At 39.6% G+C, this 12227-nt stretch overlaps 1 protein-coding gene and 2 pseudogenes across 2 annotated transcripts in view; 1 reads left to right on the top strand and 2 right to left on the bottom strand.

Moving 5' to 3' along the window:
* The window catches only part of LOC148776901 (olfactory receptor 11G2-like), a 55697-nt pseudogene that overhangs the window by 33458 nt on the left and 10012 nt on the right, over positions 1-12227 (bottom strand). The gene's annotated exons all lie outside the window — the stretch shown is intronic.
* The window catches only part of LOC129562869 (olfactory receptor 11G2-like), a 107454-nt gene that overhangs the window by 85241 nt on the left and 9986 nt on the right, over positions 1-12227 (bottom strand). The window lies entirely within an intron of this gene.
* LOC148776902 (olfactory receptor 11G2-like) lies at positions 6766-7701 on the top strand (annotated as a pseudogene).

Genomic DNA, 12227 nt, shown 5'->3' with positions numbered 1-12227 from the left:
AATTGAGAATTTCAGTGCGTGGTATTTTATCAGTGCAAGGTGGCCAGATGGGGCAAGGCCCTAGGGTTTTTTTCTTTGATAAAATTACCGTGAAAATGAGCATTTCTCTTTGAAATAATCCTAACATACAGGGAAATCCACTATGGAAAAATTTTTCAAATGTCTCAGACTTCAGGTTTTATTGTCTTAAAAATTCCTAAACCAGTTTTAGTCATTTGCATTGTGAATAACTCCTTGAAAGATCTCATTATTTAATATCTCCTCTGATTGTATAATTATTCTCCTAGTAGTAGAATTTCCACATGATTACTTTCTATGCCATAGATCCCCTCCAAATTCTTTCCATCATTCCAAGTGCTTCCCACCCTTTCCAAATCACCTTGCTGTTTTTACTTGTAATCATATCCAGGCCACAATCACCTCAGTGATCAGTATTGTATTATTGTAGCACCATGTCCTGTCTATTGTCACCTTTATTAAAAGTGCTCATTCAAGTGAATGCTGAAAAAGATGAAAAGGTTCGGGTTGGAGGAGAGGAGGGTGGTCCATGTTACTAGCTCTTACTCATTCTAGATTGGGAAAGGGAGGGAAGACAAGAGGGAATGAAGGAAGAATCCTATAGCAGGCAGAGGAGGGAACAGAATTCCTGAATACTCTGTCTTTCTTTAACTATCAAATATTTTAAAAACCTGGATAATTTGAAGCTGTTCTCTGGGTGAAAAAAGCTTTATCAATCCAGACTAAAGGGATGCAACTCCAGTTCTACTCTCCTAGCTTTAACATATACAAGGCAGTAAAGGATAAAGTTATGCCTGGACTTCTAAACTTTAACTAAAATGGAAATTTTCCTCATAGTGGTTTTTTTCAAGCAACCCATAAATGTCTGTTTAACAAATCTGTAGCTGAACCGCTTTGTGGAAGGTACTAAAAGAAGAATAATGACCAATAGGTTGCGGATCAGAGAAACAGAAGCATTGTATAGATAATTATCAAAAGGGGTTTAATTCAAAAGGTAAGGAATTATTAAAGTGATTATTTCAGTGAGCAAATTTCATGCGCTATTTGGGAATTCGAGTATATTTTTGAGAGATTCATTCTGAGTTATATATGATGGGATTTTAAGACATTTTTTCCATTATAAGTTAACACCATAGAAGTGCATTGAACTCATATAATTTGTTAGATTGAATACTCAGAGATAAGAATGTGTATGGAAGCTATATTTTAGGTTCAAACAGATACTTTTAAAGGAAGAATCAGATCAATGGGCTCATGTTTTGCTTATGATAACTAGGGCAATAAGTGGAGCTCACACTAAACATTTATTTACTCTAGGCTAGGTGCTTTAAGAATATGTTACATTTAATGTTTCATTAATTTCCATGGTAGATATTGTTATTCTGATTTTTAAAAATTTATTTATTTTTACTTGGAGGATAAATTTTCAATATTGTGCTAGTTTCTCCCATATATCAACATGAATCAGCCATAGGGGACATATGTCCCCTCCCTCCTGAAATTTCCTCCCACCTACCACCCCATCCCACCCCCTCTAGGTTGTCACAGAGCACCAGGTTTGAGCTCCCTGTGTCATACAACAAATTCCCACTGGCTATCTATTATACATATGGTAATGTGCATGTTTCAGTGCTACTCTCTCAATTTGTCCTACCGTCTCCTTCACCCGTTGTGTTCATAAGTCTGTTCTCTATGTCTGTGTCTCCATTGCTGCCCTGAAAATAGGTTCATCAGTACCATCTTTCTAATTCCATATACATCCATCAATATATGATATTTGCTTTATGATTTACTTCACTCTGTATAATAGGCTCTAGGTTCACCCACTTCATTAGAATTGACTCAAATGCAATTTATGGCTAAGTAATACTTTGGCCACCTCATGCGAAGAGTTGACTTACTGGAAAAGACTCTGATGCTGGGAGGGATTGGGGGCAGGAGGAGAGGGGACAACAGAGAATGAGATGGCTGGATGGCATCACCGACTCGATGGACATGAGTTTGAGTGAACTCCGGGAGTTGGTGATGGACAGGGAGGCCTGGTGTGCTGTGATTAAGAGTCGGACACAACTGAGTGACTGAACCAAACTGAACTGAACTGAATAGTCCATTGTCTGCACGCTCAGAGCCAGCATCGCGTCATTGTAAGGGACTGGAATGCAAAAGTAGGAAGTCAAGAAACACCTGGAGTAACAGGCTAATTTGGCCTTGGAGCGTGGAATGAAGCAGGGCAAAGGCTAATAGAGTTTTGCCAAGAGAACGCACTGGTCATAGCAAACACCCTCTTTCAACAACACAAGAGAAGACTCTACACATGGACATCACCAGATGGTCAACACCGAAATCAGATTGATTATATTCTCTGCACCCAAAGATGGAGAAGCTCTATACAGTTAGTAAAAGCAAGACCAGGAGCTGACTATGGCTCAGATCATGAACTCCTTATTGCCAAATTCAGACTTAAATTGAAGAAAATAGGGAAAACCACTAGACCATTCAGATACGACCTCAATCAAATCCCTTATGATTATACAGTGGAAGTGAGAAATAGATTTAAGGGACTAGATCTGATAGATAGAGTGCCTGGTGAACTATGGACGGAGGTTCGTGACATTGTACAGGAGACAGGGACCAAGACCATCCCCATGGAAAAGAAATGCAAAAAGGCAAAATGGCTGTCTGAGGAGGTCTTACAAATAGCTGTGAAAAGAAGAGAAGCGAAAAGCAAAGGAGAAAAGGAAAGATAGGCATCTGAATGCAGAGTTCCAAAGAATAGCAAGGAGAGATAAGAAAGCCTTCCTCAGTGATCAATGCAAAGAATTAGAGGAAAACAACAGAATAGGAAAGACAAGAGATCTCTTCAAGAAAATTAGAGATACCAAGGGAACATTTCATGCCAAGATGGGTTCGATAAAGGACAGAAATGGTATGGACCTAACAGAAGCAGAAGATATTAAGAAGAGGTGGCAAGAATACACAGAAGAACTGTACAAAAAAGATATTCACGACCATAATCACGATGGTGTGATCACTGACCTAGAGCCAGACATCTTGGAATGTGAAGTCAAGTGGGCCTTAGAGAGCATCACTATGAACAAAGCTAGTGGAGGTGATGGAATTCCAGTTGAGCTATTTCAACACCTGAAAGATGATGCTGTGAAAGTGCTGCACTCAATATGCCAGCAAATTTGGAAAACTCAGCAGTGGCCACAGGACTGGAAAAGGTCAGTCTTCATTCCAATCCCAAAGAAAGGCAATGCCAAAGAGTGCTCAAACTACCGCACAGTTTCACTCATCTCACATGCTAGTAAAGTCATGCTCAAAATTCTCCAAGCCAGGCTTCAGCAATACGTGAACCGTGAACGTCACGTTCACGTGATGTTCAAGCTGGTTTTAGAAAAGGCAGAGGCAGCAGAGATCAAATTGCCAACATCCGCTGGATCATGGAAAAAGCAAGAGAGTTCCAGAAAAACATCTATTTCTGCTTCATTGATTATGCCAAAGCCTTTGACTGTGTGGATCACAACAAACTGTGGAAAATTCTGAAAGAGATAGGAGTACCCGACCACCTGACCTGCCTCTTGAGAAACCTGTATGCAGGTCAGGAAGCAACGGTTAGAATTGACCATGGAACAACAGACTGGTTCCACATAGGAAAAGGAGTACGTCAAGGATGTATATTGTCACCTTGCTTATTTAACTTATTTGCAGAGTACATCATGAGGAACGCTGGGCTGGAAGAAGCACAAGCTGGAATCAAGTTTTCTGGGAGGAATATTAATAACCTCAGATAGGCAGATGACACCACCCTTATGGCAGAAAGTGAAGAGGAACTCAAAAGCCTCTTGATGAAAGTGAAAGAGGAGAGTGAAAAAGTTGGCTTAAAGCTCAACATTCAGAAAACTTAGATCATGGCATCTGGTCCCATCACTTCATGGGAAATAGATGGCAAAACAGTGGAAACAGTGTCAGACTTTATTTTTTTGGGCTCCAAAATCACTGCAGATGCTGACTGCAGCCATGAAATTAAAAGACGCTTATTCCTGGAAGGAGAGTTATGACCAACCTAGATAGCATATTAAAAAGCAGAGACATTACTTTGCCAACCAATGTCCATCTAGTCAAGGCCTTGGTTTTTCTGGTGGTCATGTATGGATGTGAGAGTTGGACTGTGAAGAAAGCTGATTGCCGAAGAATTGATGCTTTTGGACTGTGGTGTTGGAGAAGACTCTTGGGAGTCCCTTGGACTGCAAGGAGATCCAATCAGTCCATTCTAAAGGAGATCAGTCCTGGGTGTTCATTGGAATGACTGATGCTGAAGCTGAAGCTCCAATACTTTGACCACCTCATGGGAAGAGCTGACTCACTGGAAAAGACTCTGATGCTGGGAGGGATTGGGGGCAGGAGGAGAAGGGGACGACAGAGAGGAGATGGCTGGATGGCATCACCAACTTGATGGACGTGAGTTTAAGTGAACTCCGGGAGTTGGTGATGGACAGGGAGGCCTGGCATGCTATAATTCATGGGGTCACAAAGAGTCGGAAACAACTGAGTGACTGAACTGAATAGTCCATTGTATATGTAGGATTAACCTCCAAAATATACAAAGCAGCTCATGCAGTTCAATACCAGAAAAACAAACAACCCAATCAAAAAGTGAGCAGAAGACCTAAACAGACATTTCTCCAAAGAAGATATACAGATGGCTAATACACATATGAAAAGATGTTCAACATCACTTATTAATAGAGAAATGCACATGAAAACTACAATGAGGTATCACCTAACCGCAGTCAGATTGACCATCATCAAAAAATCTACAAACATTAAATCCTGGAGAGAGTGTGAAGAAAAGGGAACTCTCTTGCATTGTTAATGGGAATGTAATTTGATACATGGAGAATAGTATGGAGATTCTTTAAATAACTAGGAATAAAAATAACTACCGTAAGACCCAAGAGTCCCACCACTGAGCATATACTCTGAGGAAACCGCAACTGAAAAAGACATATGTACCCCAGTGTTCATCGCAACACTATTTACAATAATACATGGAAGCAACCTAGATATTACTCTGATTTTGCAGATGCAGATATTGAAGCAGAGAGAGAGAGAGAGTCACTTGTCCCAGGTTATAAATACTGTTTTTGAAAGATCCAGGACTTCATTATAGCCCTCTTGAATTCTGATTCTTTATTCTTTTTTTAAAATTAAACTGTGATACAACTTACATTGCCTTCTTAAACAGTCACTTTGACTTTGCACTTCGGAAGCATTAAAATGTTGAGCCCTTCCTTTATTTATTATTATTATTTTTAAACTAAACCCTATATATTTAAAATGAAAATTGAGGGAAAATAGTATAAATTAATAAGGAAAGAAAAATAAGTGGATTGAAAATCTATTCTAACTAAAAGCTAAAGTATATGATATGATTTTTAAAAATAGTAGACTAGCAAATTTTGCAAATGGAACTGAAAGTGCATAGCAAATGTGAATGAAGGGCACTCCACAGAGGATAATTGGAATTAAATTAAAACAATTTAAATATTTTAAAGCACATGCTATATTCCTTAATTTAGACTGGGAATTGTTGAATTAACCTCCGGTTATTTATGAGCTCTCTTTCATTTTATATCCCTGTGCTTCCCTGGTGGCTCAGTCGGTAAAGAAACAGTGCAATGCAGGAGACCTGGGTTCAATCCCTGGGTTGGGAAGATCCCCTGGAGGAGGGCATGGCAATCCCCTCCAGTGTTCTTGCCTGGAGAATCCCTAAGGACAGAGGAGCCTGTTAGGCTGCAGTCCATGGGGTTGCAAAGAGTTGGACATAACTGACCGATTAAGCACAGCACAGCCTCTAACTTAGTAGTGTAACCTCCATATTTTGCTTTCTTTGTTGTCAATTCATAGCTTCTGAAAAACCTCTAGGTTCAAACTTCTCTGGCTATTATACCCATATAAGTGAAAGTGAAAGTTGCTCAGTCGTGTCCGACTCTTTGTGACCCCATGGACTGTAGTCCATGGAACTCTCCAGGCCAGAATACTGGAGTGGATAGCCTAAACCTTCTCCAGAGGATCTTCCTGATCCAGGAATTGAACCGGGGTCTCCTGCATTACAGGCAGATTTGTTAACAACTGAGCTATCATGGAAGTCCGTACTTATATAACATAACAGTAATTTTTAAAGCAAGGTGTATTTTTCACATAATCAATTGGGAATGTAAGTTTTTTAAAAATGGAAGCATAAATAAATTAGTGTATTTATTTGATTTACCAAGAGTCTATAGTATTTTAGTTAAATAGGGAGGAGAGCTTATGGACCTTGTAGTGATTATCAAAACGATAGATAATCCACGTCCAGCTTAATGGTAGCAGTGACATTTAATGACTACATTTCTGAAGCTTATTAGTGCTACTTGAGTTAAACAAAGGTGGCCAGTTAAGGTGTTTAATGATTCATTTCTATCTCTATTTTTCTTACAGGCTAAAATTGGAAGAAAATGTTCTAGAAGAACTATTTAAAGTGAAGTAATATTTAAGTAATATTATCAATGGTGCTATTCTGTTTTATATCAATGTTATTTTGAGAAAAATTATTCATATTGACTAAATACTGATATTCCAGTTTATTCTCTACTTATAATGCCACTTACTTCCAATGAGAAATTGAGGCATGAAAAACTGAATAAAACAGACCCTTAACATGCACTTCTGTTTATGTCTGTGCACATTACAGGTTAGAGGAAAATGCATGTTTTGCATAACAAGAGTGTCACTGCTCCCTTTCATGAATTCATCCTGCTGGGTTTCTTGTGTAGCCAAGAAATAGAGATTCTCCTTTTTGTTTTATTCTCCATCATCTACCTCTTGACCTTGTTGGGCAGCAGTGCTATTATCTGTGCTGTGTGGTGGGACCAGCAACGCCACACTCCCATGTATATTTTATTGGCCAACTTCTCATTCCTGGAGATCTGCTACATCCATTCCAATGTGCCCAGCATGTTGTTCAACTTCCTATCCAAGACCAAGACCATCTCCTATCATGGCTGTATCCTACAGTTCCACATCTTCCTCTCTCTTTGTGCCACAGAACTCTTCTTCCTGGCCCTTATGGCATTTGACAGATATGTTGCCATCTGCCGTCCATTGCACTACCCAACCATAATGACCAGGAAAGTCTGTGGAACCCTTGTGTCTGCTTCCTGGGTGGGTGGATTCTTATGGTTAGTTACACCTGCTGCTCTTATCTCCCAAGTTCCGTTCTGTGGTTCAAATGTCATTGATCACTCCCTCTGTGATCTTGGGGCGATGCTGGCCATATCATGTGTCCCTGTCCCCAGGACAGCTCTGACTTGCAGCACTTTCAGTGCTGGGATCACATTCGTCACTTGGTTCCGCACTCTTGTGTCCTGCACTCTGGGACTTCGAGCTGTGGCTCAGGTCCCCAAAGGCTCACATGGGAGAAGAGCTTCTCCACATGCACCTCCCACCTGACAGCTCTGTTCCTTCTCACGGCTCAGTCTCAATGCTGTGTGTAAGCCCAGGGGAGCCGGTCAGCCGGGGCTGCAGAAGTTCCTGACCATGTTGTGCTCAAGTGCAACTCCACTTTTAAATCCTCTGATCTGCAGCGTCAGGAATGAGGAGATGAAGGTTGCTCTGAAGAAAATTATGGGTAAACTTTAGAAATAACTCCTGAATGGGACACTTTGGTGAGCTAAACAGTCCTAACTTTTTAGGACTGTTGTAAAGAGTCAAGGAAAACTATACTTAAAAGTAATAAATGTTACTAGATCTAAAATAAATATTTCCAGAGGAGAATTTCTTAAAATTCAAAGTCTTTTCTATTATTTACTGATTGAGTGACTAGTTATTTATCTGTTTTCCTAATTTTAACTGGAGAAGACGAAGTTAAATCATATCCCCATTAAAGAGTGTTTGAGATTGAGTGAGTTAATATATGAAAACATTTGTAACAGTGCTTGGCACTCAATAAATATTTTATTATAATGTTGGTAATATATTATTATCAATAAAAATTGTACCAAAATTTATCCTTATTTATTGTTGCCAAGTATGAGTTTCAGCAGTTTCTTTTTTCCCAAACTTAAAAAATTATTATTTTTATTATTAAAGTATAGTTGATATGCAGTTTTATATTATTTTAGCTACACAAAGCAGTAATTCAATATTTTTATAGATAATGCTCAATTTAAAGTTATTGTAAAATAGCAACTATAGTTGCCTACGTTCTGCAATATGTCTTTGAAGCTTATTTAATACATAATTGTTGGTATCTCTTAATCTCCTGTTGTGCCTGTCTGCCCTTCCTTCTCTCTCTACTGGTAACCACTAGTTTGTTCTCTGTATCTGTGAGTCTGTTTCTGTTTTGTTATATTCATTTGCTTGTTTTTAGATTCCACATATAGGTGATAACATACAGTATTTGTCTCTCTCTGTCTGACTTATTAGACTGAGCATAATACCCTCCAGTCCATCAATGTTGTAGCAAATGGCAGGATTTCATTATTTTTTATGGTTAAGTAATATTCCATTAAGGAATCCCAGGTGGCTCAGTGCTAAAGGATCTTCCTGGCAATGCAGGAGAAGTAGGGGATGCAGGCTGAGTGCCTGGGTTGGGAAAATCCCTTGGAGGAGGAAATGGCAACCCACTCCAATATTCTTGACTGGAGAATCCTACAGACAGAGGAACTTGGTGGGCTACAGTCCATAGGGTTGCAAAGAGTCAGACATGATTGATTGAACACGCAGCATGCACACATTTTAGGTATATGTATATTCGGTGTTCTTGCATGGAGAATCCCAGGGACGGGGAAGCCTGGTGGGTTGCTGTCTGTGGGGTTGCACAGAGTCGGACACGACTGAAGCGACTTAGCAGCAGCAGTAGCATACATAGAATATTCATCTTCTTTATCCATTCATCTGTTGATAGACACTAAGGTTGCTTCCACATTTTGGCTACTGAAAAAATGCTGCTATGAACATTGGGTTGCGTATATCTTTTTTAATTAACATTTTCTTTTTCATCAAATATATACCAAGGAATGGAATTGTTGAAAGAGGAGAGTGAAAAAGTTGGCTTAAAGCTCAACATTCAGAAAACTGAGATCATGGCATCTGGTCCCATCACTTCATGGGAAATAGATGGCAAAACAGTGTCAGACTTTATTTTTTTGGGCTCCAAAATCACTACGGATGCTGATTGCAGCCATGAAATTAAAAGACGCTTACTCCTTGGAAGGAAAGTTATGACCAACCTAGACAGCATATTAAAAAGCAGAGACATTACTTTGCCAACCAAGGTCCGTCTAGTCAAGGCTATGGTTTTTCCAGTGGTCATGTATGGATGTGAGAGTTGGACTGTGAAGAAAGCTGATTGCCAAAGAATTGATGCTTTTGGACTGTGGTGTTGGAGAAGACTCTTGGGAGTCCCTTGGACTGCAAGGAGATCCAACCAGTCCATTCTCAAGGAGATCAGTCCTGGGTGTTCGTTGGAATGACTGATGCTAAAGCTGAAACTCCAATACTTTGGCCACCTCATGGGAAGAGTTGACTCACTGGAAAAGACTGTGATGCTGGGAGGGATTGGGGGCAGGATGAGAAGGGGACGACAGAGAATGAGATGGCTGGATGGCATCACCAATTCAATGGACCTGAGTTTGAGTGAACTCCGGGAGTTGGTGATGGACAGGGAGGCCTGGCGTGCTGCCATTCATGGGGCCGCAGAGTCGGACAGGACTGAGCGACTGAACTGATGGTAGTTCTACTTTTTGTCAAAGTGTTTTCCAAATTGGTTGCACCAATTTACAGTCCCACCACCAGCATACAAACGTTCTTTTTGTCTATATGTTTGCCAACATTTTTGTTTCTAGACTTTTTGATGGTGGCCATGTTGTTAAGTATGAAAAGATGTCTCATTTGTTTTTTTGATTTGCCTTTCTCTGATGATTAGTGGTGCTGAGTACCTTTTCATCTACCTGTTGGCCACCTAGATATCATCTTGGAAAAATGACTATTCACGTCTTCTGTCCATTTTTAATCAGGTTGATGTTTTTTGAAATTGAGTTGTATGAGCTGTTTATATATTTTGGATTTTAATTGCTTTGTTGGTCATATCATTTGCAAATATTTTCTACCATACAGTAGGTTGTGTTTATCTTTTGTCAATGGTTTCCTTTGCTATACAAAAGTTTTATGTTTTATTAGGTCCTATTTATTTATTTTTGCTTTTGTTTCCTTTGCTGTAAGTCACAGATCCCAAAAAGATGCTTTTATGATTTATGGTAAGAGTGTTCTGCCTGTGTTTTCTTCTATGAATTTTATGGTTCTTATCTTTTAAATTATAATTCTTTTATTTTATATAAAGAAAAAGTGCCTATTTAAAACAAGTTTTGAACTTCAAAAGAAGTCTGCGTAAGTGCAAATCAAGAGGAGAATTTTTTGGCATACTCCCCTACATTTCCTTGTCTTATGAAAATAATAATAATTATCTGTTGGACAAAATTGATGAGGACTGTCTTCTGGTTCTGCCTCAGCAAGAAGCTTTCACTCCAAATTTTTAAAAGAATATTTTTGGGGGGTTTTATGTGGATCAATGGCTACCCAGGTGGCACTAGTGGTAAAGAACCTGCCTGCCAGTGCAGGATATGTGAGAGACAAAGGTTCAGTCCCTGGGTTGGGAAGATCCCCTAGAGAAGAAAATGGCAACTCACTACAGTATACTTGCTGGAGAATCCCATGGAGAGAGGAGCCTAGCAGGCTACAGTCCATAGAGTTGCACAGTCTTGGACATGACTGAAGCGATTAAGAGCCCATATGGACCAAATGAAAGATCATTTAAAAATATCTGTAAATTGTTTGATCATACCAAAGTATGATCAAAAGATGAAAGCAACTCAAATGCTCATCAATGGATGAATGAATGAAAAAAATGTGATATACATACAGTGTGATATTTATTCAACCTAATAAAGAGTGGAAATTCTGAAACATGCAGAAACATGGATAGACCAATCACAAAACGACAAATGCTGTATGACTCCATTTATAGAAGTTTCCTGGAGTAGTCAAACTGATAGAGACAGAAACTAGAATAGTGGTCACCACCAGCTTGGGGTAAGGAAATGGGGAATTGTTGTTTAATGAATCTAGAGTTTCAGTTTTGGAAGAAAAAAGTTATAGATTGAATGGTGGTAATTGTTGCTCAACAATGTGAATGTATTTAATGCCACAGAACTGTACACTAAAAAAATTAATTGTAATGTGTCACATTATGTGTATCTTACCATAGTTAAAAATAACTTAAAAATGCAAGGCATACTACCAGTGTCAATTTTTCTGTATTTTATTATTATTGATTCACACTTCCACTGTATGCTTTTTCTGGCAGTCTCTGCAGCTGCAACCTTGTCTTTATTTTCTTCCATGATGTTGCTGTTACAACTTTTTCTCAGTAGAAAAAGCTACTAAGGGTAGGATGCATGCAAACATGCTAAGTTTCTTCAGGCATGTCCAACTGTTTGCAACCCTATGAACTGTATAGCCTACCCATCTCCTCTGTCCATGGGATTCTCCAGGCGAAAATACTGGAGTGGGTTACCATGCCCTCCTCCACGGGATCTTCCTGATCCAGGGATTGAACCCATTTCTTTTATGTCTCCTGCATTGGCAGGAGGGTTCTTTACCACTAGTTTCACCTGGGAAGCCCAAAGGGTAGGATATTTCCCTTGAAATCATGACTACATCTCCACTCCCCAACTCTAATTGTGCTTTGTCCTTCAAGGTGCCCTTTTGTCATCAAAGAGTAAACCAAAAGGGCACCTTGGAGGACAGAGCAAGGAAGTCTCTCCCCTTCTTCCAAATGTAGATTTCCGCCTCAGGAATTTCTTTCACCCTTTGTGCACATAATTGTTAGACACTGTACTAACTGACCAGGAATAACTTTAAAGAAAGGAATAATTTTGCATCTGAGATAGGTATGTAAGGGCAAGTCCACCTGAGATGTGCAAACTCTTGACACCTGAAAGAATTTTCTCTGAGGCTGCCCAGTGTTACCCACTCTTCAGGTATCCCAGGCAGAGCCTGTGTTGAATCTCAGAAATACTTCCTACCTGAGCCAACTGGATTCAGCCTCCTCCACTGTGAGCCACAGTTTTGATGTGTATGAGTTCAAGGAGGAAGAGAGCGCCTCC

The sequence above is a fragment of the Moschus berezovskii genome, chromosome 9 (genome assembly GCF_049115385.1).
Source record: "Moschus berezovskii isolate FMDL1 chromosome 9, NW_MosBer_1.0, whole genome shotgun sequence".
Lineage (NCBI taxonomy): Eukaryota > Metazoa > Chordata > Mammalia > Artiodactyla > Moschidae > Moschus > Moschus berezovskii.
Note: the sequence above shows the minus strand (reverse complement) of the source record. Positions and strands in the feature narration are given on the sequence as shown.